Raw genomic sequence first — 27,693 nt, forward strand, 5'->3', positions numbered from 1 at the left:
TATTAATGTGCTTTTATCCTGGAGTTATTTTATTTCATTTGTAAATAAAACATTTGCTTCTTTTAAACAAATAGTAAAGTCTAGATAATTTGAATGAACTAAAAATTTTGCTTACAGTGACTTTAGGAATAATTAGGATTTACTAAGGAAAAACTGAAGCAAAAAAAAAAAAAGGAAAATCTTTCAAGAAAACTGAAATGTTTTCTGAAAATAGGTTAGAACTGTATTACTTTGCACATAAATAGATTTTAAAATACCACACTTCTGTGTACTTCCCATATTTACAAAGAAAATATTAGGAAAAATGAAACACTTTCATTTCCCCCCAACACAAATCAGTCTGAGATCATGTCTACAGCTGAGTCAGGAAATAATCAATACTCAATGTTAGGTCTCTGTGATGACCAATTTTTTCTTATAAAACAGAAACTTGAAGTGAAAACCAATTCTGTGGAAAATGTTTCTTAACTATAAAAATTTTAAGCATTGGTAATTTATTCAAAGCACCATTAAATGCCAAATCTTAATTTTCACCATTTGCAATAAGAAAGTTTGCTGAGTAAGATGCAGAAGCATTTAATAAATAAAAATCCTTCCAAGAAAGATAACAACCTAAAAAGACAAATGCAGCCTGATCAATTGCTAGGATGTTCGGGTTTGAGCTGAACAAGGACATTCTAGTAGATTGAATATCATGATATCAGTCCTTAGATGGATAAAATGCAGCACTATAACAGTGCTCAGTCTCTGACCTAAAACACACAGGGTTCTCTCAGGCAATTCCAAGGAATTTAACTCTGCCCTTCTGTTATCCAGACTCAGTTAATAGCTGAACTTTTGTAAATATCAAGATTCAATCCTTACTTCAATAGTTGAACTATTTTGAGGTTTAAAAATTAATACATATTACAATTTTTATCAAGAATAAAAGCTTAAGGCCATAAAATAATTTCTCTCCTTTTAAATTGCTTTTTAGCAACAGTGACAACATTAACACTTTTGTACTGTTACAGAAAAATTTAAGATGTTTAAACATTAGAAGTGTTATTCTGTGGCTAAAATGTCTTACAGCACATATTTATCTTGTATTGGTACTAATATTTTATGGAGATAATTCAATATCCATGTTAACTGCTTTAATAAGCTGTCATTAAAAACTGTTTTATCTTAGATGAAATCAACAAACTTATCAAACTTATCAAACTAATCAAACAAACTTATAAAATTTTAAACATAAAATTTAAAAACTTATAATAATAAAATTTAAAACTTATAAAATTTTACATACCAATATTGGATATATCATGGGGAGAGAAGGAAGGAAGGGAGTGAGAGAACAGAAAGCTACCAGATAAAATATGTTTTGTCATGGAAAATAATTTCTTCTTTATATTTTAAATCAATTTTAATGAATTACTATATCTAGGTCACACAAAAAAAGAAAAAAATTAATTTTAAGATGGTTAGTTAAATCCACATAAAAATATTATGGCCTTTTCCAGTCCTCATTAAAGTAAAAAAATCTGCTTCCCCTCTTCCTCCCAAAGATATCCTGCCTTTTAAAATCATTTTTATTTAGGTATTTATTTATTTATTTTATGATTTAGGTTAAAGTTTTCCTTTTAATTATTTTTAAGAATGGGTTGACACATCATGCCTATAGCACAGACAATTCTACCTTCAAGCTGGCACTTCTGGAGCCATTTAAACAATAAAATTCATCAATACTTGCTATGCTACATCCTGTAGAAAATGAAGGACTAAAATATAAAATGATGTAGCAGATTACACTTCATTTCCTGTTGTCACTCTTCTCAAAAAGACAAAGAATCTGTCTTTGCAGAAGGTAAAGATTTTTTTTTTTTTTAATTTTTTAAATAAAACAGCTATCTATTAATTATAACATATAGACAAATACCATAACAATTTTGGCAATACTTTGTTTTAGTTTAAACATCTGAAAGAGATGTACACCCTGTTCCAGGAGGACCATCACCCCCAAGAAGTGAAAGGCAAGAGGAGAAAGTCTGAAGTCTGCAGGGATAGACAGAAGCTGTAGATTCACATTGCCCCATGCTGGTTTATAGTGGTGGCATCTTCTCCTACCCAAATGAGCATGAGAGAATTAAACTTATTAGCAGAGAGTTATAAGAATTTTCTCTCTCATTCACTTGCTTTCAGTTCCCCGAATATAGAAAATAACCCTACATAATTATGTACACAAATACATTTCCCTAATATAATTATTTTGACGAACTCAAATATGGGCCCCTTTGCTACATTATATTTATCTCCTATTAAACACAAGGCTTTTTTCCATTTATCACCTTGGAAAATCAAACCATAAGATTTGTTAGGATAAGAAAAGAATCACAATTATTTTTCATAACACATACCAGTATAGCTGTGTAAATAATATAGCAAGCTCAGAAGCAAATTATTAAAACCAAGCCTAAAACCATGTGACTTACTTGGGATTCTAAGTGAGGTAATGATGTTACATTATCTAACTATCTTGTCCCATAAAGACAAATGCTCTTCCAGTGAATACCTGAGTACCTTAGAAACCAAGCTAACTTCACAAATTCCAGAAAGGGGCCTTCAGATAATCCCTCAGATAATTTCTCACCTCAGATGTCTCCAGGAAAGGGAGTATGAGAAGAACATTTTGACACAAATGCAAGACAGTCAAATAAAGGTTTAACTTGTATACTTTTATTTAACATGTTGTGGTTGCAATATATGTGTTGGATATATCTATCCTGGAAACATTTCATCTTGGGACTGACAGCTTGTATGTGCTGTCAGTCAGGCTCTTGGAGTTAGAACTCAGCAAGATTTCTTCCTTTTCCTGTTTTTTTTTTTTTTTTTTTTTTTTAAGAAAAAGGCAAACAGAAGAACAGAAGCTCGTGACTTTTCCTTTTGTCCAGATCTATTTGTAGCCAGCTATCTCATCTCCTCTGAGTCGTCATTTATCATTCATACAGCAAGCTATTTTCATCTTCCCTCATCAGTCATTCCTGCTGACTTCTTAATCATTTTTAATGCATCTCTCTCTTTCTACAGTTTCTGTGGCCTGAATCTGATTTCAGAATTCAGTTGTAGGTATAGTGACAGTAAAAGGTACAGCAGGATTGCTGTCTTTTTCTTCACTTGGCAGCTTCATGATACAGTGAATTGCCTAAAAACAATCTTAGCTATTTTTACTATCATATGACATTTCAGGCTAATCTCATGTTCACCAGGATTTCTTGGTCTCACTCAGCAGTGTTGCTTCCTGTGCGTTTTTGCTTCCTCTTCAGCTTCATATCACTGTGAAGATTAAATGAACCTTGGCAAGTAAGACAGTCTCCTACTATCATTTTTATAATTCTAAATTTCCTAATAGACTTCAGCAGTTCTCTCTGCTCTCAGGGGTGTTTACAGTTTCAAAGTACAACATCTTCTGAAATTTTAATCAGCAAAACATATAGTTTTGCTAAGGATAATTGTGGTATGGTCAGATGTTTCCTCTACAATAAAATTTTCTTTCTAAACCTTCTTTGTTTTTACTTTTTTTTTTTTTTTTTTTTTTTAGGACGTGACATTAGACATAGTTAGGATAATATAAATTAATTTTTCATATAATTCTTATGGAAAGAAGATTCTTTGGGCAAACATATCTTGCTTTTTTAATGTAGCTTACCATCTTTATTACTTGTGGAATTGTTATGAGAGGTTCATAGATGGCCAGTTTTATTCCACTGAAGCTTCCAAGAAAACTGTTGGTAGCATTATGTAGGCAAGAATTATTTTGCTCCTTTCTGTTTCTTCTATTATTTTACAAGAGTTTGAAATTGGATTTGGGGAATGTCACGGTCCAGGCTGCCGAACACCAAACAAGAAGTAAAGAGCTTCTGAATTGTAATCCTAGCTCTGGTACAGACTTGATAAGAGGCCTTATGCAAGTCACTTAATATCTCCACCTTCTTCTATTTCTTAAGCAACTGGCAATAATACTGATGATATTCCAGCTCAGTGGGTTGTTACACGAACAAAATGAAAGCATGCAAAACACCACAAAAATGCTGCAACACTAGAAAGTTTAATAGGAAGTATACAGCCAGGACTTTGTTTGAGGATTAGTGATATCTTTGCTTTCCCTGTCCATAATATTTCTACCTATATTTAAAAAAAAAACCTTTCCTGTATCTTATGTGTATGGTTATTTTAACAACAATTTGCCTCCATATTAGTTGGTCAAAATCAATTTTGGTCTGTCATAATGGAGACAGGTATTTAAGAATACTCGGATTTTGTAATCAAAGGCAAATTAGAACCAGCTTTTTCTATTTCATTTACTCCACATTGTCCCTTTCGGATGTCTGTCTTGGATATTTACACCAGATGACCATATTGTGCATCTGACTCACAGGAAGAAAAGCTAGTACTGACAACCAAGTAATCCTGATATCTGACCCTAGCTCTGCCAGTAACTTTCCCAAAATGACGCAGTCACTGGTGTATTGTGCTTTTATTTTATCTTAATATTTTACTCCATTTATTAAGTTTGTCTAGATTTTTTTTCTTGGTCTTGCACGAACTGTATCTTTAAAACCCGAGTAAATCTGCAAGCAATGTGTGGTAGAACACCACGTCAGTGCAGAGCCTTGTTTTAATTGCTTAGCTTATGCAGTACACCCTGAGCCAGTAACCCAAAGTAATAGGCTGCCATTCACCACAAAACACCTGAATGTCTTTCTAGTCTGTTTAGAAAGCCTAGTCTATCTTTTCATACTAAATCTAATGTGCGTTTACCAAAGTTTAGGATTACAAAGGTATTCCTGAAACAAGTGGTTCTCTCACCACTGATAGTATGCAACAAGCTATCTGAAATTCCTTTCCTTGACAAACATTACAGTAAATTGTGTCTACAGTGTGGCAATTGAATTTTACCCACATGATTATGAAAGTTTCCATCATATACAAGAAGAATATATATATATATATAGGCATCTGATGGAGAAAAATATAAGTAAAATTGGAATCTAATGATGCTAGGAATCAGCCTCCTATTCAGATCTGACTGGAGTTGCTTTTTTTCCACCACAGCCATGCAAACATGGGCTAAGTCCTTTTAAATTTTATAAATAGATTCTCCTGGGTTTCTGCTACATTGTAAATATGAATCCCAAACTGTCTGATGATGTTTTTCTACTTTGTCATCTCATCCTGCAGGCACCTGAATTTTAATTACACTTCAGTTTCTGACATTGAAGCTTACAAGTAGTCTAAGGTTCTGCAGAAATCACTTTAAAACTTTTCAAGGCTGAGTGTCTTGATATATATTTCATGCTTAAATCTGCCCAAATTCACTAACTAGGCATTCATTGACCTGTCTTGCCTGTAGAGATTATTTCAGTAATTTTCCTCTGTCATTTCTATTAAGGACATGAAACTCAGCTGCAGTGACTTCCTTGTTTTTTAGCTGATAGTTCAATGTTTAGGACATTTTCTGGGACAATGCAAAACGTAATTCGGTTCTCTGCTGCTGAAAATTAGAATGTGTATTCTGTCTCTTGAGGGTGTTGTTGGGCCCTCTTAACAATCATTGTAACATGGGAGCTTCAATGTTTTACCTTCTACAGCCCCTTTCCTAGACTATCTTCAAAAAACAATTGACTTTTACTTACTAGTTATGTCTATGGGAATTCTCAAGCTAAAAACTTAATAGGCACTTATCTTTTAAGGCATAAGCAATTTTAATATCTGTTTATTTGTTTTTCGGTTCTGTGCTGAGATCGGAAATAAATGAAACTTAGCATTGTAACATTGTCATTGTTACTGAGAGATCAGAAAGCCTTCACTATGCCCCATACAAAAAAAAAAAAAAAAAAAGCTAGGCAAGTTAAGCAATGCATTAAAATAAATGTGTTCAAATATTGTATATCACAAAGAACTCCAAAAATCATACTATATTTTCATTTTTGTCTTTCAAGTGCATTATAAATATACACAAAATGTCGTCTTTTCCACTTCACCATTTCATTTTGTGAAAAAACAAACAAAAATTGGATGAGGACGTTTTCTCCAATATTTCTCAATCTATGTAGTCTCAGCAGTAAGTTCTTCACTGGAGCAGGTAGATACAAGTGAGATTTTAATTTAGTCTAGGATACTAGTAATTCTTGGTGAATCTATGTTTTTAATGTAGTAGACATCTGATGCCCAAACACAGCGATAATAGTCCTTGCTTGGATAAATGTTTTATTTACTTAAGGCTATTTTAGAGAATCATTTAAGCTAACACAATGAAATAACAATATGACGAAGATATTTTGCTAAAAGCATTATCTGAACATTAATCATACATATTAATATAGGTTTGTTTGTTTGTTTTTGATGCAAACCATGCAAAAACCTTTGTCAACATATCTTTTGTAGCAGTATGTTATTTGAGCAAAGGGTGATTTTCCAGGACAATGCCTAATAGTTTCATGTCATCATGTAACTCAGCCACTGTGATCCAAATCTATGTATACTTGAATGCTATAATTTGGTGCTGGCTTTTTATTCTTGTTCTTGGTTAACCCCTTGCAAAGAGACACATCAGGGGGAAAAAAAAAATCAGATACAAGTCTAAGATGTCATTCTTTCCTTGTACTAAATGGAAACAAAACTCTAATATTTTCTCCACCTGGTTCCTTAATCATCTATCTCACATATTCTCTGCTTCTTCCCGCATCTATTTTACTCTGCCAGAGCCTTTTTACATCATTTTTTACTTGAGTCTGTTTTGTTTCTTCTATTTTGCTGAGTCCTTCCTACACCATTTCCTCCTCCTCAACCTTTTTTTTTTTTTTTTTCCTCAGCACTAAAATAAAATTTTCCAGTGCTTTTGTCTTCTCTTCATGAGGGCCTATCTAGACGCTGGCTGATTTATTTATACTATATGTGTGTGTGTGTATAAATATATATATATATATATATATATTTTCTGGGTTATACCTAAAAGAGTGTGGTCTTGTAAGCACTGAGTACAGTAGCACCTGAGGTGAACATACTCTGTCTTTCTATCAGGAACTAACTTTATTGCTACTCTGAGTGACACGGTGGCCCTGCCAGAGTCAGTGGAAAAAAAATATCCCCCAAAACAACATGAAAACAGCAAAATTTTAACTGTAATAAAACTGAATATTTACTTGTCTACACACTTCAAAAAGAACAGCACTGGATCTTTAAGCCGTACAGCATCTTTAAAGACTAGAAAAGAATGATTGTGGTAAAACTGAGCAGGCAATACTTGACTTTTTCTTCCCACATTAGATGAACTGGAACACGGAAAAAAAAAAAAAGAAAAAGGAAAATATTTCCACTAATTTTTCAAAACTCAGAGTGGATTATGATTTAATTTGAAGCCAAAGGTTCCAGACCTACAAAGATTATTTTTAGAAACACCAGTGGAAAAGAAATCACTAAAATCCAGAATATTTTAGATAAATATGCTTTGTATATACTATATAAAATATACCTTATTACAGTATAAAGTATATATATACACATATAAAGTATGTATATAAAGTATATACTTTATAAACTTTAAATATACTCCCTTGGATCACAGGAGATAGGAAAAATTTGAGTGTAAAGAGACATCCCTATGAATCTTATATATTTTTTCTATTGATTACATTCAATCTCCTACATCACATTGTAGAGCTGTAAAGTATCTAGTAGGAGTGCAGTGAAAACTAGTTAAAGTAAATAATTTACAAATGAATAATTTATCCTTCAAATTTTCAACCCTTTAAAGATTTTTTCTAAAGCTCTTGCTGTCATAATATCTAACCTCTAGTCTAAAGGATGGGATTATTAGAAGAACTCATTACTAATATAACTCTGCTTTAAACCACAGTGAATCTTTCATTGACTTATCTAGGGCAGGAAAGAATATAAACTGAAGGGAGAGATTTTTTGACGTTTCTATGTTCCCCCCCAAGTGAATACAAACAGATTCACTTTAAGATTTGGTATTTGACAACACGCATTGAGTATTTTTCTTCTTGTAAATATAGATCAGTTAAAAGCAGATTTTTGAAAGCATTTGACTTTCAATATTAAACATTCTATATTTTCTTTAACTTTATCTAGTTCATCTAGATTTAATTTGTTCTAGTATTACCAATGTTATTGTTTCCTTCCAGTTGACTTTTAGTGTGTTTCTTCCATGAAATTTGCTTAGGAAACTCAAATAACTTTGAAATCTTTCATACCAATGAAATTTGTGTATGAGAGTTGAAATACAAAAAGACCACAAAAAGACAGAAGCAAGCGAAGCTAAATATAAATGTGCATTAAATCTATGAAAGAAAGTTGCTTTTGTTATTTTCCTTACTTTAAATGATCAGCTTAAGCAGCTCAAATTGATTATTTTCAGTCCATGTTATCCTGTCATCCTAACTAATTAGAACATGTGATACTGGATTTATCAACAAATATTAATTATTTGACAGAGCTAATCATTACGAAACTAAAACATACTCAGCAGGGACCATCACTGGTCTTTCAATATGCAAGTCTCAGTTCTCCAGCTGCAGTGCATTCAACATTGAGTGTTTGATTTCCATTAGTATTGCTAGTTATTCTCCTAATAGAATAATGTGTTTTAATACTCTTTTTGGAAAATAATTATATAAATAAATATTCCTTAAAAAAGCATCTTATTCCTTTCCAAATGTGCACAGCTGTTTTATTAGTAGTACAAGACCAAGCAGTACATTTGTGTAAGTGATGATAACTGTCAAGGAAGGAAAAAACTGCTTGTCAATTCTTGCATACATTACATAAGTCCCTTTGAAGAAAATAATCACTGGAATAATTTTAAATTCTGAGAGTGAGCTGTAGCTGAGAAACATCACTATCGTCATCAATAACTGGTAAAATTTAAAATAATCTTTCATCATTTTTATCCATCCCTGCAAAACAAGAAGAACATCTAAATGTTTTCTCTGATATTGATTATGTAGTTATTACAGATGTTCTTATAAGCTATTCAACTCCGGATAATTGGGAAATTTTACCAGATGTGGAGTGGAAACCAGAAGGGAAAATCAAGAAGTATAAGTAACATTTTGAAGAGAAATTGTAATAATCTCTGTACTCTTAAGCTAGAACATGTTGAATTTATGTAGGAATTTAAATTTATGTAGGAATCTATATACTTACAGCAAAAAATGTTATGATTTAATGCTTTTTGTTGTTACATTTTTATATTTGTAATTGTAGAAAGAGGTAGGACCCCTAAGAAGAAAGAGTATTTGAGGAAATTATTACTAGTCCCTTCTTTCATTTTAATCAACAAGTGACTTTCAAGCCTATCTTTAATCTTTCCATAAATGAAGTTAAGTGCTATCAGCTTCTATAAAATGATGTGTCTTCACAACAAAATTGTTGATTGTCACAGTTGGAGAAGGATCTGGATGAAATCTCACAACATGGGTATTTCTCAAAAGTAATCTCCTCAGATGTTTCCAATATATTTTATTGACCTATTTCTTCTGTCTGTCAGCTCTTCCAAAGGATATAGTAAAAAATAAGTGTAAAGAAACACATTTAAGAAAGAGTGGAAAAATTCTGGCATTTTTTTTAATACATATTGGTAATATAAAAATAACAACCTACTATTTGATGCATTTTCCTCGTTTCCCAATATGTTGACAATACTTTGAACAAGCTATCCGTTTTGAAATGGTGAAGTTCTTTTGGAAATTAAGGTCTTTAATAGCAGTCCATGATGAATTAGGAGTTTTGTGTATATGCATCTTCACAACTTCAACAAATGTTGTAGTTCTGCAGCATTTCTTGCTTTCCTTGCTGCAGTGGTAGACCAGAGACCTGTGAAATACTGTGACTAACACCCAAGGTAGATCCTTCAGTCTACACTCTAAGGAGAGTAAAGATGACTGAAACAGTCAAAAATCTTGTTCTTCTTTTCCTTTTTTTTTTTTCTTTCCTGTCTGACCACTAAATCCTGAGGTTTGTAACTTACATTTTAGGCTGTTTGATGTGAGTGTGAAAGGTAACATTAATCTACACAAAGATTTGAGTAATACAGGCAGTTTAGTTACAGTTGCTAACTCACAGATTTGAAATAATCTTGTCCAGAAGAACAATTGCTTTGCAAAGCATAAACATTTAGAAGTGTTTCTGCACAGCTTAATATCTGGCTACTGAAACAATTGTTCCCAAGAAGTTACCTAGAAAAAAGGGAAAATATCTAATGTAACATTTTCAATTTGTTCATATGTTGGATATGTAAAATTATCTCCCACCTCCAGATCTGATCTTGGAAAGAGAGTTACAATAGAAAAACTCTAGGCAAGGCCTGTCCTCTACAGGAGGCAAAACTTGCCAAACCTCCCCAAATAAAGTGAGAGGACAATTTTTTCTTCAAGACTAGCTTGCTAAATTGCAGTTTAATTTTAAATTTCATGCAAAAGAGACTTAAACATGTAATATCCTAAACCTCTGATAAGAAAATTTATTCCCTGACCATTAGAACTCTATGAAAATATATCACATCTCTCTCTTGTTTCTATGTCTCTGTAACTTCTTTCCTCAACTAAACTTAGACTGAGAACTAAAGAAAAACACCTTCAAAGCATTAGAAACTGTGTCTTTAGTGGTGCCCTTGGTTTAGGAAGAAGGACAGTTTAAAATGTTCAGAAACAATTAGAATTCCATTGTCCTTGATGTAGAATCCTGAAATATAGGAGGTTTTGGAAGAGTGAAATGTAGCAGAATTGTGTAGAAAGCACTGTGATGGCAAATGTGAAAATATTAGCTCTTTCTCAGACAACTCAACTGTAAGGATTATAAAACAACTGATATGAGCTTGGTTAATGATCCTTTAAATTCTAATATACTTTTTCCTTCTCTCTCTCAACATATAGTTTATGGAGTCAAACATATACAATTTAAAGAGAGGTTACTATATGTATTGAAGTCATGTACAATGTACTTTTTCTAGCTGATGATATCTAAAGAACTGTTAAAAAGTAACAACTTTCAAACTGAGGTACAGTTTTAGTTATTCAGTAATTATAGAATCAACTAAATGCCATAAAAGGTGCCAAAGAATACCTGTTCCATATTCTCATATCAAAATCTGTTCCAGGAAAAAAGTTTGAAGAATTTTCAATTTGTTGCTGATTAAAGTGAGGGAAACAAACAAACAAAAATAAAACAAAACAAAAAATAGATAGTTCAGGTCAATTTAAAACAAAAATCTTTTTTCCCTCTTAGGCCAAAATGAAAAAGTAGGGGCAATATATTGTTTTGGATAAAAGCTAGAAGACCAAAAAAACAAGACTTCAGACAGTTTAAAACCTTACAGAAAAAAAAAAAAAAAAAAGCTGTTTTAGTAAGTGTCTGTCACTATATATATTATTCTCTCTCCATTTTTCAAGCTGAAATAATATGATAAATTTGACATAAGATTAAGTGATGCTGCTTCAAAATTTTTCAAAGAATGTTCCACATTTACAAATTTGCATCACCTCACAAACATTAATGGATTTGCTTTCAGAACATCTGCGAAGGAGGTTTTCTATTCCACTATAACAATGAACTAGCAAACTTATATAATTGTTATTATTGTCTCAGAATATCTTTATATAAATATAGACTCGGTCTTAAGTCCTGATCTAGTACTTACACACAAATGCAATACATAAGAAATATAGATAAAGTGGTTAAAAGAAAGGCTTAAAGGAGAATGAAGATCCTTTTAAGAGAATTAGTCCATTATATCTTCTCATGAAATCTCTCTTATGACTATTTTTTTTCATTCCCTTTTGATATCTATTAACTAAAGTTGTCACCAAGATTGTTTGTTACAATTTTTCAAAGACCAAGAATGTTCACAGTGTGAGGGCAACTTTAAAAGGATACACACAAGGTTACCTAGACTTGGATGAACCTTATTCCATTCTGGCTTTGCCTCTTCAACAAGGTTCAACAATTTTTAAAAAAATATTATTATTTATTTTATTTTTTAAGAAAATTCAATCAGTTCAATCCTCCCCAACATTTATACAGTTTATGGTTACACAGTATGCACTGTAGGTATTTCCAAACACTGTGACATTATACAGTATTTCAAAATAAACGTAAGTACTACAGGCACCATATCAATTGTAAACTTACAGATGGCTGATTGTGAAAAGCCATTAGATAGTCTGAGTCCATGTAGCAGCAATTTCTGACTGAAATAGTGTGATGAATTATACCTACTTCTTATGTCATTTTGGATTTTTTTCTTTCCTTCTAACAGCACTCAGAACAGCAAACGACCTTCCTGTTCCCCATCACAACCCCTCATGACAGACCACTGGGGAAAAAAAAAAAAAAGTAGAAAATATACCCACATGACATTCCTAATTGTCCAGCCTCTCCCAAGTTCCAACCAAATTATTTTCTCATCAATATTTCTACTATTGTTTTCACTGAATGCTTGTGATTGCATGAGGCTGATATTGCCAAATGCGTCAACCTGGATATAGAAAATTAAAAACATGTCTCCTGCAGCTTGTACCTGCAGTGCAAAAAGAAGCACTAGCATAGTTGCTCTAGGAGCTACCACAGTCTGGGATTCCCTCTTTTTGTCCTGACTGAGAAGAATGGAGCAGGAGCTCTCCACAACCCTCAAGAGCACAGTGTCAGCCATGGGCAACCAGAAGGAAACAGTTGTTCTTCAATGTCAAGGTAGGGCAGTCTCTTCGTACCCAAAGCTCCCATTGAATTATTTAAAAGTTTAGGATACTACCTGGTAAGTATAAAAGAATTAAAATTAAAACAGAAACATAACAGTGCTTCATAAAATGATTTGGTTTAACATGATTTCTGGAAATGAAATTAGCTTCAGCTTTTCATCTTTCATTGTCATTTCCTACCTTCCATCTTTGTGTTTTTTTAACAGATGTAACTGCTTCTTTCCCTAATTTTCCTTTATGATCTCTGTTCTCTCATTGGAAATGCACAGAACCTCTTTATTTAAAGATGTTTTTCCCTTCAGCTGACTGCCACTCTGGGACCCATTGAAATAAGGTGGTTAACAAGCAAGGGAATTTGCTGCAGCTGAGCAACTGTTCTTACTGAATAACAGAAACACGTCAGTGTCATACATTAACTAGGAAAGCAGCCTTAGACTCAGCAGACATAATCATAAACTTCCCTGGGTTCTATTTTGTAATGTCACCAGCAAAAACTCCAGACTTCGAACAAGTAACTGCAAAAATATGATATACTGAAATCGAGCTTTGAAACACTAGGGGTCTAACTTTGAAAGGAAACAGAAAGCTCAGCAAAGACAGTATCAAAATGGTTAAAAGCACAGCAGAAAAACAAGTTGAATTCAGGAAAAAAACATTTATAGATGGAGTAATTTTTCTTTCAGGAGTGTGAAAACAAGAAAACAAGAACCTCTCACAAGAAGATTCCTAGGTGCTCTCTCCCTGCCAAAGAAAAAAAGTTACTTTAAAAAAATTCAAAAGCTTCTGTTTAAATCTATGGTGAGAAATATTACCCATTCATAAACATTCGTTATGCACACACACAAAAAAATCCCAAGTTAGAAAAACAGTAGAGATACTAAAAACACTGCTTCTTTCACATGGAATGCGTTGTATTTGTCTGTGGTGGAGTGAATCAGGTTTTGCAATAAAAATTATTACATTTTTTATTCTTTTCTCCTTTGTTGGAACCAGCAAAATAAATAAGAGTCTGTAGTGTGAGTATAGATGCTCATAGTGAAAGCAATAGGACTCCAGAATATCTGTTTCTTCCTTCTCTTCCTATGCTATTGTTACACAGTATGTGGTACTTAAATCAACTTTCTTTTGCCACGTAATCACCAGTATTCAGCTTCTCATTTCATACACGGTAAATTTTAGTCTTGTTCTAATTTGCTAATTTGCTGGTGTACTGATGGGCATTTCTGGTGAAGTGGTTTTCCTAATTTTCTAGGTCATATACATTGGTCTGGGAAAGTTCACTCTTTATCAACATCTCTTAGAAAATGCAAAGCTCTGGATAATGTTACATACCTTGAAGAATCTAGACCTAAGTGTCTCAAATTTTGACTCAAAATCAGTAGACGCTCCTAATCTCTAATATTTATGTGACTGTTTCCATAGGAAAATAGAATAATGTCTTCAGCCAGCAATACAGCACAAAAAAAAAGCACATTTTCTGAGTAGAGAACTCAGCTAATGTAGTGACCAGTGCAATAGCAAAACTTAAGAAAAAATGAAAAATTCTATATGCAAAATATGTTTTGAATGCCAAAGAGCCACTTCTGAAGAAATTAGAAAAAACAGTCACTATTGATACTTAACTGCATGCTCTCTATCCTGGGCACTGAATGGAGTAGTGATCCTGTGGAAATAAGCTACATGGAATAATTTAATCAAAAGACTGCTTAATGACATATAGCCCAAAGCAGGGCAAATTAGATTTGAAAGAATGCAGTGAAAAATCTGGCATTGCCCAACTTCTGAGATCAACTTTGCATCCTAACTAGAAACAAACAAGTAAACAAACAAACCTCTAAAGACACAATTACTTCAAGCAATAGCACTGATACTAATTCTTTACAAAGCAGATAAATTCTCCGAGCTTCTCACTGGCAGCTGTACTTAAAACTTCAAACCAAAGTTATTTATTCAAGATTCTTTCTATAGCTATATATATTATTTTTAAACACATATAAGCTTTTTTTATCCATATTTTTTATTTTTTTAACTTTTCATTAGAGAGAAATTGTCCAGAATTTCATAAAATTGATACGATTTAAACCTTTGTATAAATACCACCATCTCTGGTAACCAAATATAAACATGTTTTGTTATCCTGACCAATGGAAATATAAAGCTGTAGCATTAGAATCAGCCACAGGACAAAGATTAAATGAAACAGGTAAAGGGAGTGCACAGGTGGAGGAACTTAGAGCAGTCTTATTAGCCACACAACATGTTGCTAGCAATATTTACACTGATTCATACACTGTTTTTAAGGGAGCCACCAAATGGATAGGGCACTGTGCAGTCAATGACTGACAGGTAAACAGAATCCCAGTTTGGGAAACTGATAGTCGGAAGCAATTGCTGGAGGTAGGAGAACAAAGGGCACACATGGGCACACCATGCCCATGGGCACACCATGAACAAGGGCACACCAACCACATGAAGTTTAACAAAAGCAAGTGCCGGGTCCTGCACCTGGAATGGGGCAACCCTGGCCATACACACAGACTGGGCGACGAGACGCTGGAGAGTAGCTCCGCAGAGAGGGATCTGGGGGTTGTGGTTGACAGCAAGTTGAATATGAGCCAGCAGTGTGCCCTGGCAGCCAGGAGGGCCAACCGTATCCTGGGGTGCATCAAGCACAGCATTGCTAGTCGGTCAAGGGAAGTGATTGTCCCGCTCCACTCTGTGCTGGTGCGGCCTCACCTCGAGTACTGTGTGCAGTTCTGGGCACCACAGCATGAAAAGGATGGGAAACTTGGAGAGTGTCCAGAGGAGGGTGACGAAGATGGTGAAGGGCCTAGAGGGGAAGACATATGAGGAGCAGCTGAGGTCACTGGGCCTGTTCAGCCTGGAGAAGAGGAGGCTGAGGGGGGACCTCATCGCAGTCTACAACTTCCTCGGGAGGGGGAGTGGAGAGGCAGGTGACCTATTCTCCATTATTACCAGTGATAGGACCCGTGGGAATGGTGTTAAGCTGAGGCAGGGGAAGTTTAGGCTGGACATCAGGAAGGGGTTCTTCACTGAGGGGATGGTTGCACACTGGAACAGGCTCCTGAGTGAAGTAGTCACTGCACCAAGCCTGTCTGAATTTAAGAAGAGATTGGACTGTGCACTTAGTCACATGGTCTAAACTTTTGGGTAGACCTGTGCGGTGCCAGGAGTTGGACTTGATGATCCTTATGGGTCCGTTCCAACCCAGGATATTCTATGATTCTATGAACATGGGTGGGTGAAGGGACATGATCATTCAAACTCGATTACTGCCCAGTTTAACCAACAGGTAGACAGCCTTATGTGACTGCAACAAATTAATGTCATAAATGATGATCAAGAATGGGAACACTTACTTGAATGGTTACACATTAAATGCGGTCACACTGGACGAGATGATTTATACTGGGAAGGCTGTAGGATGGTCTGTATCAGTTAAGATGTGTGAATGAGACATGACTGCCTGTTCACAATGTTGTTTGCAATTTAACAAAGACCACTCAAGTAAGTGTCTCCCCTGCATATCCTGGCAGTTTGATTATAGTGGCCCACTATGACCCTCAGGGGCAAAAAATACATAATGGTTGGGGTGGAAGTAATCTCAGGAATTACCATGGCCAGAGATGCTACAGATGCCACAGGAGAAAATACAGTCCATAGCCTGAAGGGATGGTTTAGTACACTTCCCCTTCCAGAGGAAATTCAGAGTGATAACGGATCACACATTACAGCCAGGGTAGTACAAGACTGAGCAAAGGAGGAAGGGATCCAGTGGGTATTTCACACCCCATACTACCCACAAGCAAATGGTATTGTTAAGAGAACAAATGGGTTGGTCAAGCATTTTGCTAAAACTTACAAACCTGGATGGCATCTACCTAAAAAAATGTCTAATGTCTGTCTAATGTCATCTATCAATTAAATAATAGATGTAGCAGAGATGGTTGTCTGAAGATGAAAGCTTTTTGCATTTCTGCCATAAATGTGGTAACGAAAGCAGGTACAAAACCAGGGAAACACCCTTTTGGTTCTTATGCAGGCCAGATCATGCCGGTGAAAATGCCTTAGATTGGAACAATACCAATGGTACTAACTACACCCCAAAATTCCTACGCATGGGAAGCCAGAGGTTGCTCAGGAAAAGTGCACTGAATGGATCTCACCTTCTTTTTGACACTGCTGGCTGAATACAATCAAACATATTTTCTTTGATTTTGTGTTCACAGGAATCCTGATTGATCTGCATGTGGACAGCTGGAGAATGATAAAACAGCAGGTCGAATTGATAATACTATGTTTTACCCTCACCTTAATGCATTTCCTTTTGGAATGTAGCCAGAAGGGCCCAGAATGGCCATGGTCCCAAGCTTATGTTAAATACACTGGGAGTCTGGGACTATGCTCCACCAAAGAAAATTTAAACTTGGCCACTATGGTTATGCATGGGGCTGAAGTGTATTCCAAACATGAGTAGGCTGATTAATTCATAAAATATATGGAATACATGTTAAACAGGGTGGTCATGGATCCATGCTTACACTAGCTATAATGGGTACACATTTGGAACTCCCCCCCAGAAATTTCTAAGTTTGTCTGTGGTAGCATTATGAAACGGTTTTAACTTTTCTAAATGGGAATGGGTTACAAAAAATGAGGACAAAGATCAGCAGATTCTATTTCTAATAAGGAAAAGCAGAGATACCATTTCAATAGGGTACCAAACTGAAAATAGCACTGAATACACACACAACAGCTTCCCAGATTACTACAGAATTTACTGGGAGTAAGCTCAAATAGGACTTTGATCATGTACATGTCTGTCCCCATGGATGTGAATGTTGGTACACTTTTATTATATCTTGCTCAGTGCTTGTAATGTGTTCCTGGACTAATTTTGAGAGCCATTTCAGCATGGCACTCCAGTTCAAAACTGAAGTTAAACAGTTATTTTTACCAACTCAGCCTCCTATTGAGCTAATTCCTCACATCTTCCAAACAGGTCCTTACATAATTAAAAACATGGGACAACAAGTCCACTTTAACCCTAGCTGGTCTCTAAAAAGGGTAGAACTAGTGCTGCACATTGATATCTCAGAAATCAACTCAAAATGTACCACCTTTTTGAGAACTGCTCACACTGGCTGGTTGGCATGGTTACATGGACATTCTCTCAAACAATCTCAACACATGCCACAAGATGCCACTGGGTTACTGGGAACAGGATTAGGGATATTAAATAACATAGATGCCGAGGTCCTAATGGGTAGAATAACTGCTATTACAGATGACCTAAGAAAATTGAAATGAACAATAAAATCATTCTTATTGGCCTTAAGAGCAAGTCAATGGCTTCTATTGGACATTTTACCCCACTGTTAACAAATTAAAGAAAATGATCATCGATTAGTTGTAAAGGCCCTCAGAAAAACCCGAGGTGATACCTCCGTTGCCTTGAGTTTCATCCAAGAGCAGTTATGAATACAGTCTGTAGAAGCAGCTATTATTAGAAAGGGAGAGGGAGGAACCTTACCTATTGAAATTTGAAAATTGATTTGGCATAAGGCTTCAGAATTTGAGGAATTTCAAGCACAGTAGCAATTAGTCAACTTTACCTATTATGCAGAAAGCAATAAGATTATTACCTTTATGCTCACCGTAAACAATGCCACAGTATACAATATATATCCAATCATTGCATTAGGACTCAATCATAATGGAACTATACTTTATCCTAAGGAACATAAATTATGGACCCATCAAAAGGAAGGAAAGTGGCAGAAGATTGATGCAAATGCATGTATTCTGCATGAATAAAAAGGCTTCATTTGTGAAAATAACATGCTTAGGGCGCAAGACATCTGTCTGTATACAGAACAAAACATTTGTCATTTTGAAATACATCCTAACAAAACTCCAGCAACTGTACTTGTATATGTTGAGAAAGGATATGTTTGTATGAGAACTTGTTGTGATTCTGTAGTTGTAGATAAAAGTAATCACTCCAATGTTTGTGTTTGTAACTTTTCCAAAATTCTAGGATGTTATTTTAATTACTCACCTCCTGTCACCTCTTGCCAATTGTTACAACCCAACTACATGCTAATTTACGACCTGCTGCCTACTTCTATTGGAATGAATCTCACCATGCTGGGAAGACTGCTACAACATGAAGACCTGAAGCATCTGCTGAAGTGAGTTCGAGAAAATGGACAAAACCCTCTGACTACCGTCCATCATGATGTAGAAGAAATACATCTGGTACTGGAAAGAGTAAAGAAAATGGAGAACATAAATGGTGGGACACTTTTTTTGATGGTTGTCAACTGCCACAGGAATCTTTAACAACTTGCTTCACTCTGCCATTGTTTTATTAATACTCACTGTATTGTGTTTCGTATTGATAATTTCCATCTATGTTAAACATTTGGATTATAGTAAAACACCTAACTCGTCTATGTGTTTCCCATGTAGTTGATAATCCTCGCTACAACGAAACACGTGATATGTTTTGAGACCCATCTCCAATTCCTTCTAAATATTGTGAAGCTTGAGTGACTATAGTCATGGGGTGAATTATATGGAATAATTGCTGGAGGTGACTTATTGAGAGTAAATGTTTTTCTACATCTTAAGAGAAGGTTCAGTGTTGAGGAAACTTCGAGGGTGAGATGCGGCAGATATGCAAGAAATCTATTCCATGATAGTCCTTGGCAACATAGAATGCAACCTTAGGTATTGGTAACACCAGGGGAACTTGGTGTGCTGACTCTGAGAGATAGAGCACTGAGGGTGGATTGGAGTGAAGATACTGCTGCCAGGCTCTGTGCTATCACTGCAGGGATGGGGAACTGGACAGTACCGTGGAACTGATGGACTTCATGGCCAGACCTGAGTCTAACTGATAACCAAATCATGTCCTCTGGGTGAACCTTGCTCATTATAATCTCATCATAATGCCAAAACACACCTCCATCCCAAAGGCTATCTGCCTCCAAGGTGCAACTCACTGAGCATGCACTCTGAATTTCTCCAAGCCTATACCTTTAAACAAAAGTGAGAAAAAATTATACCAATCACAACGAAGACACGTATGACTAGAGTCACTCAAGCTCCACCTAAAAGTAAGAAAATAGTATAAAAATATCTCAAGAGAAGGAAAATGTAGGAGAAGTGACCGTCGCAAAGTTGGAAGGACATTGCTGACTTCTGGGATCAGTCAATGTCCTGAACTTCTCTTCCCCCCATAGGCATGCCTGTTGGGTAAGATCTGAACTCTTGGCTATAACAAGTGCTTCCCTGGGAAACCTAAGTCTCTATTGAGTTTCATAAGTTAGCACATGTATTGTTGGTTGTGTTTGTCATATTCCTGGTATATGCACATGCTTTGCAGACAGTGTATTTATCATCATCAGTCCAAAAGAACCTGTAATAAACTATACTGGTCATTTACTAGACTGAAAGTGTATTATGCTATTTGTGCATCCATGATTGGGATAATTTCGTATATTGAGTGCAACCAGACTTATAGCACCAAATTGTGCATTACTCAGAATCTAAGCCCCTCTGATATCTGAGGACAAGCTGGAATGCAAGAGGGGTTAGGTCCTGCCAAAATTCCTTTAATGCAACTATATGGCAACTGCAAGATTCCAAATGTTTTGAGCTGCTTGCTTATAGGAAGTGATTTAAAGTTTAAAGTGACACTCTTAGAATTCCTTGTATGTGTCTCCTAGAATTTGAAACTTTATAATTTTTAATTTAAAATATATATTTTTTTCATATTATGGAGGCATGGAAAACAGATTATGAGAAATGAACTGTCAAAACCCCCTATTTTCAAAACAATTTATCATACTGTAAACTGAGATGCAAAGAAAAAATATTTTATGAACATATAATGATTTTTTTTTTTGTCAGAAATAAAATCCAAACACAGAAGGATCCATGGTAATTAAACCTTCCAGATAATGGCTTACATGTGTTGATGTAACAAAATAAACTAACAAAATAAACCTTGTTAGTTTGAAAAAAAGCTATGCAGTGGACTTTGAGTTTTCTCCAGTAATAAAAGATAAGCAAATTTAATATTCATGATAGATATCAAACATGTAATCTTCAAACTTTATTACACTTTCACAGTGGACTGAAGAGCTGCATTGCAGCAAAGTGAAGATGGGGGAATCGTGTTACAGAATTACCTTTAACCTCCACTTACCCAGCTAAATATTCTTATGTTCCTTTCAGAAGCTCAGTTCACGTTCATACCTCTGCTACCCCAAATTTTGTTGTTCCATGGAGAAATAAAGCAAAACATTTACTAGATATCTGGCCAGCACATGCAAAGCAGTGCCACTGAAATACTTTTAGTTATTCACTGGAAAATGAGGCTGAGTTGGAAAGACACTCATAAAACCTTGTGTATTGGTGTGTAGGGAAGAAGGATGTGTTCAAAACATCACATTTTCACCACAGAAATAGATGTTTCACAACCCCTGGATGTGTTTTTTTTGAATATGGATACTAAATAAGTTCCTTCAAATCTTGATAATGCTCAAAATTCCTTTGACTTGAAAAAAAGCATATTTTATTTGTGCTCTAGAGTCCAGCTTCTATGAATTGTGCCATTGAATAGGCAGCAAACTACAGAAATAACTGTTAAAACTGTACAACAATTGCGCCCATTTCTAGAGCTTATTCATATCAGAATGGCCAACAAAAGAAAAGCACAATCAGAAAATAATCTGCAATATACATTTTACATCTTTTACTTTCTAAGGCTTATTACATGTAAAAATCTGAAATACTGAATAAAGTTGTATCTAGAGAAGGACAATCAAGACTACAATGACTGAATATGTTGAAACGTATAAGGCACAATGAAATATCCCTTGCAGATTTGCACCTTTATGAAAGGAGTGAGCCTGGCTATCAGGAGTTGTGCAGAGTACCCTGCCAACCCAAGTTGGTTAGAGAGCAGAAAGATATGTCTGCGTGGTGGGCAGCTCCTAAACTAGATCACACAGTTTAGGACAGGGAGTTGCTATTTTGAAAAATGCACTTTCTTACTCTAGATCAGAATAATTATATAGCTGAAATTCTATTTTAGTTTACACTTTAAAAGGGCACCTTATGGCAAGTTGAAAACATTCCACAATTGGACTTTAGGATCCAAACAGTCACATCCATACTATCAGTTACATAAAAATTTTCATAATTACTCTTTTTGATTTCATAATTACATTTATTTGATAACGTTTGTGATCACTACATATTAAAAGATAAGAAATGGGGTTCAAAAATAATACACAGTTAAATTTCAAGCGAGAACATTAATTTCTCTCTTTTTTTTTTTTTATCTTGAGAAAGTAAAAAAAAAATAAAGAATGAAGTAATTGACAAACTTACATGTGTAGCGAACAGAATGGTACCTGGAAATCTATAGAAGAGCTATTACAATGCTTGTATTAAAAGAGAGGGAAAGAGAGAGAGAGAGAGAAAGAGAGAGATAGAGAGAGAGAGAGAGAAAGTTACAAAGGCACAGCTAGGAAATCAGAAACTAATAATCTCTTAGACCTGCCAGAAGTTCCTGCTCTGGATAGATGGGTGCCTAGCTCATACCACGGCCATAGGACAGATATAATTGGATGACTGAAATCAGCTGACATATATTGGTGGTGCCACCAGACCTTTGAGACTTTGTTCAGTGTGTGGGACACTTAACACGAGAATAGTTGCACTGCACCCTAATCTCTCATCCTGGGTGACAGCAGTACCGCCTCCCCTTCATTAAGCACTATCTCAGTCTCAGGCTTTGTTCTACATGCAAGTAGCAAGGGATAATAATTACACTAACTTACATAACCTATCAGTAAGTTCAGGGTATCCGTAGGTGAATTTACCTTTTCTATAACAACTTGGAGATCAGTTCTGCTACCTTCAGTAAAGCCGAATCACAGGTTACTGCAGAAATGATCCCTGTTATTTCTATGGAACCTCAGAGCAAGATAAACTGGATACAAGATGCAAGATCTAGCTAAATTATGTAAGTGTCAGAACTGGGTCTGGGTACTGGGGGGATTAAAAGGAGGTGAAAAAATATTTCTTTTCATTAAAATGTACGAGATCCTAAGGCACTACGCCTTAGAAACAGAATATACAGACCAGCCAAAATATAATGCTATCCTAGAACTTAAAGAAATTTACAAAAATCAAATTGTTCCTTCATACAAATGAATTAATACTGTTTTTTCTTTATCAGAACTGGATGAAGAACTATTTTCTTTTTTCAATCATTGTTCACCAAAATAACTGCATAAATACATGTATGAATGTGCACTGGTCTGACGATCTGTGCTTGCAGTTTACTGCACCCTGCTCGGAAATTGCTCAGGGATCTGGGGGATAGTTGGCAGCAAACACAACATGATGTGACCACAGTGGCCAATTCACAAAGCAAACAATCAGTTGCAAACAGCAAACTTCAAGCTGCAGAGGGAACACTTCCACAGTAATTCACAAATATTATTCTGCTAATGTGTACACAATAAGTAATTTGGACAGCTATGTATCATACATGAACACAGAGATCACAGCAGAATGCAAAATGCACTTTTGACCTTGATGACTTCCAATGATAAAAGCAGAGATTAAATCATTTATACATTTAGTCTACTGACATTTTTCAACTAACAGTATTGGATCTATAAATGTAAAAAGAAAAAATTCAAATCCATAAGAAATATATTCTTTGTAGCAAATGGGATAGCAAGTCAGGACATCTAGTTTACATATGGTTTGAAAAGAACTGGCAATTTGGTTCTGGTCTACTTTTATTAGGAACCTACCTTTGGTAGGCACATTCTGTTGCTTACTTTTGAAGAGCCATTTAAACCACATTTAATCTTACTTTTACAACTAGCAGTGCTAATTATTCTGGATAATGTATTTTAACACATTTTATCGCAGTAGATGCTTAGTTACTCAGGTACCTTAGTGAACTGATCTCCATCTTACATTACAGACATCATCTAAAATGAAAATATTGTTGAAAAATAAGCATCCAACATTTATATTCCTTCCAAAACCTCAGCTTGAGTGCATTCCAACAAATAAATAAATAATTAACTAAGAAGCAATCATTTTTACCACTCTGACACTTTCTCTAACACCATACAGTTTATCTTTCCATGCTTCAGTAAACCTGTATTTGTGCACAGTCAAACCAAGGAGCCCTAGAGTCATGGCCACTGGCAGTCCTCTCACTCACATCTATTTCTGCACTCTAATTATGTCATCATTAGAATATAACCAGTAGCATCTCTTCCAGAGGGGTATCCATTCATTAATGCAGACAGATAAGACTTTGGTCCATTGAAAGTAATGAAGTGGAAACATCCACATTAGTTCTAAAGCCCTTGAGACCATGCCTATGATGTCCTCTGTGGTCCATGAAGCACTGTCAGGCACCTCCTATTATAACTATGCAACTGAAACAATTATCCACACAATTTATGATTCTGGGTTTTACTGGGTTGGAAGGAAAATTTCAGTGTCTCATCTGCTGACTTTACCCTGCCTACCTAAACTTCTTTACCTCTCTTTGCTATTTTGGAGTTAATTTGCAACCAAGTGGGAAGATGGTCCAACTTCAAACACTTAAAAGGTTTCTGCTATAAAAGGAAATAATATACTCTCCATATCCCTGGTGAAAAGAGCAAGAAATGTTAAATTACAGAAAGGAATAAAGGAATACAGGCTAAAATATCAGCAAATATATACAGTAAAGATAATGTAATTGTACACTAAAGCACCTGAACATACCTGTCTTGTGAAGCTGTGGGATCTCCATCACTGGAAATCTTTAAGGTTAGACATATATCAACATCATTCTTGACATATGTCTTAAACTTATTTCAGAGTGGGGGAACAGATTGCATGGTTTCAAAATGCCTTCTGGATCTATTTTCCACACTTTGGTGATCAGTTTTTATGTTATGGCAAGATCAGAAAACTCCATTAAAGTTCAGCACCCCAAAATGCTAATCTCTGTACAAGTGTTATTTTAAGAGACAAATCCTTCCATGGAGAATTTACAATATAATTTCAGATAAGACACAAGGAGTGGTTATAACAATTGAAGGAATGGTGGATGGCACAACAATGACAGGACACTAACTTTATTATTTTCAAAGTGCAATTACTGCTTTCGATCATGTAAAAGCTCTTTAAAAAGATGGTTTCATGAAATAGTCAGTGATCTGCCAGTTGTGCACCTCTGAATGATGGGTTACTCTGCAAAATTCATGCAAGTAGCACGTATTCTGACAAATAGTCCTGTTAACTTGAGAAGGAGTGTTGAGCACCAGAAGGGAATAATTTCCATTTAGTCTCTGCTGTAATATCACAATAGGAAGAAATGCGCCTGCTCTTCCTTCCCACACATCTGCACCTTACATATCTAGCTGGTCTCCCCAAGCTCCATAGTCAGTCCCTGAGGACAGCCTGGGACAGAATCTCAGTTCTAATGCTCTGAACTGCTCCCTGGAGGTGACTCAATAGAGAAGTCAGCGAGGCTAAATGGGTAAATTAAGAGACCAACAATGACAATTTTCAGTATTATTAAAGTTCTGTTTCAAAAATATTGTTCTTTCCTAGGTTATAATTAAAGCCATATGAACTGTGCATTTTGTTAAAAAGTATATTTTTACTTAGTAAAAGATTATTCCTTTTGCAAAGTTTCCTTCTGTAAATATAAGACTTTTCTCCATGACACACAATTCTCATGTAGAATTTTGCATCAAGCACAGTAGAAAAAGGAGTCTGATTCTGTAAAGCTTGCCTAAACCACTTTCCACCACCTTAATATCCACAACAAAACATGTAATTTGGGAACAGTTAACTTCTGATAAGCTGGTGGTTTTTGTTTTTATAAAGCTGAAGTTAATAATTTTACCTGATAAGAAATGCTTTTTCAGAAGATCATATCAAGACTAAAAGGAGCCTTTTATATGTTTACAGACTGTGATTTTCAACAATTTACTACAGTCGTTTTCTCCTTCAATATCTTCATGTTCATGTCTATAAAGATACAGGTACGGTTAACTTTCTTTTCCCAGATGTTCTAACCTTTCACCCTAAAATTCAGTTCAGCTAAGAACTCATTTCATTCCCAAATCTCCATTTTCTAAAGCTCAAATTCTTTTTTTTTTTTTTTTTCACCTTTGTGGTTACACTGGTAGAATTGGCACCAATTAACCATCAAGCAAATAAGCAGTCCTTTGCGTTACTAAACACACTCACTATAAAATAATTCTGTGATGTAACCCATAATATCAGAACCTGTAATGTAGCTCATAATATCAGAACTTTTAATTGTCCCAAATAGGCTAGTCACCTGCAATGACAGTAACAACAATTTCATATGAAAAGATCCAACTCTTATGCTATCTTACAGAAAGGCTTTTTTTTTTTTTTTTTTTTTTTCCTTAATATAAAAAGCCTGAACACTTTCCTGGGAAAAGAACTGGTTTGCATACTATGTAGATTATTTCAGTTGCTTGATCACTGTAATAAATGCCAGAGAAGATAAACAAGCACTTCTTGCAAATGGAGCATTGCATGCAAATTTCATTGGAATGACAGTTGGTGACCTATTCTGGAACCTTACATTGATGAGATTTTCTTAACCAGGCATGGTTTCTAACATTCAGTTAATGAATATCAAAAAACCTCCATGATTTTTATTTAAAAAAAATACATACATAAGAAACCTCATTAAAAACTTGGGATGGAGAATATCACATTAAAAATGCTTGAATAGACAGAGATTATTACAAAGCGCAGAAGAGCAACATTTCATGAATAAATCAAAAGGTATTAAGATTAAACAAACATGTAAAGTTTGAAAATTAAAAGAGGTCAATTAATGAAAGCAACAAATTAATTCAATTTTCATTCAAGCACTTGACATTAAACTTGCTGCTGTACGAATAAACTCAATTTCAAGCTGTTTGATGTAGCAACCCATGTTGCAAGAAGGTCAGAATTTGTCTCAGGACTTCTACTCTCTGATTGCTAAGGTTAGACAAGACATACCTTTGACCTGAGTGCTTGGAGGATGACAGACTGAAATCATATTAATATTCAAATCATCCCTCATTTTAGATCAAAGAAAATGAAACAAACATTGAGCACCTCAGAGAAAGAACATGCCTACTGCAAGTGGAAAACAAGATGTGCATCACATGGAATATATTCCTTTTAGACACCTATGTGAGCACAACACCTTATTTGAAATTAACATGTGCCTGTGAAGCTCAATGCTCAGAAATAATCTGAAAGCATATCAGCTCTGAGAAGCAACAGAAGGATGTTTGTGTGTATAGTACTGTGCCACTGTATTGAGACAAAAGTCCATGAACCAAATATATATAATGTGTCTGTAACAGGGATTTCATCAGTAAAGCCCCTGTGACAACTTTTTAACCTATTCCACTGCCTTGGAAGAGTCATATGATATAGGTCCAGGAGCCATAGCTTCTCAGCAAATGTGATTCTTTGCCATGCAGATACCACTCCAGAACAAAAAGAGAACAAATTTTCATATCTATGTAGCAAACCCAAGTAACTGCACAACTGCAGAGCGGGTAAGCAATTCTTTCGGTGCTTGTCCATACAAAATTCACTGTGAACAATTCGTGTTTATCTAAAATTTGTAGTTGAAAGAGATCAGATTGCATCTGATCTTGAAATCTTTGCAAAGAAATAATTTAGCTGGGTCTTTATAAAATACTTTTTCTACAGCATTTTTTCTTTTTTCTTTCCATTGACATGAACAATATTTTGGAGAAGGGTTAGAAAGAAGAGAGAATGACATCACCCTCCACTTCACCTTACCCCCTTAGGCTTCATTGCATTT

The 27,693-nt window shown here is 35.1% G+C and overlaps 1 protein-coding gene and 1 long non-coding RNA gene across 8 annotated transcripts in view; one reads left to right on the forward strand and one right to left on the reverse strand.

Moving 5' to 3' along the window:
* Positions 1-27,693, reverse strand: part of RALYL (RALY RNA binding protein like) — a 415,465-nt gene that overhangs the window by 216,228 nt on the left and 171,544 nt on the right. The window contains exon 4 of one of the 7 annotated variants that reach the window (XM_083823399.1): positions 18,920-19,037. The exons of 5 other annotated variants lie outside the window; for them this stretch is intronic. The gene's annotated coding sequence lies outside the window, so the exon portion shown is untranslated. Of the gene's footprint in view, positions 1-1,918; positions 2,013-18,919; positions 19,038-27,693 lie in introns of those variants that run through there. One more of the 7 variants, XM_083823404.1, reaches the window with a different exon arrangement.
* On the forward strand, positions 3,232-19,033 carry LOC310893905. Its single transcript, XR_014579403.1, has 4 exons — positions 3,232-3,339; positions 12,314-12,744; positions 17,003-17,052; positions 18,814-19,033. It is a non-coding gene; the product is annotated as an uncharacterized lncRNA (long non-coding RNA).

The sequence above is a fragment of the Anser anser genome, assembly GCF_964211835.1.
Source record: "Anser anser genome assembly, chromosome: 2".
Taxonomy (NCBI): Eukaryota; Metazoa; Chordata; class Aves; order Anseriformes; family Anatidae; genus Anser; species Anser anser.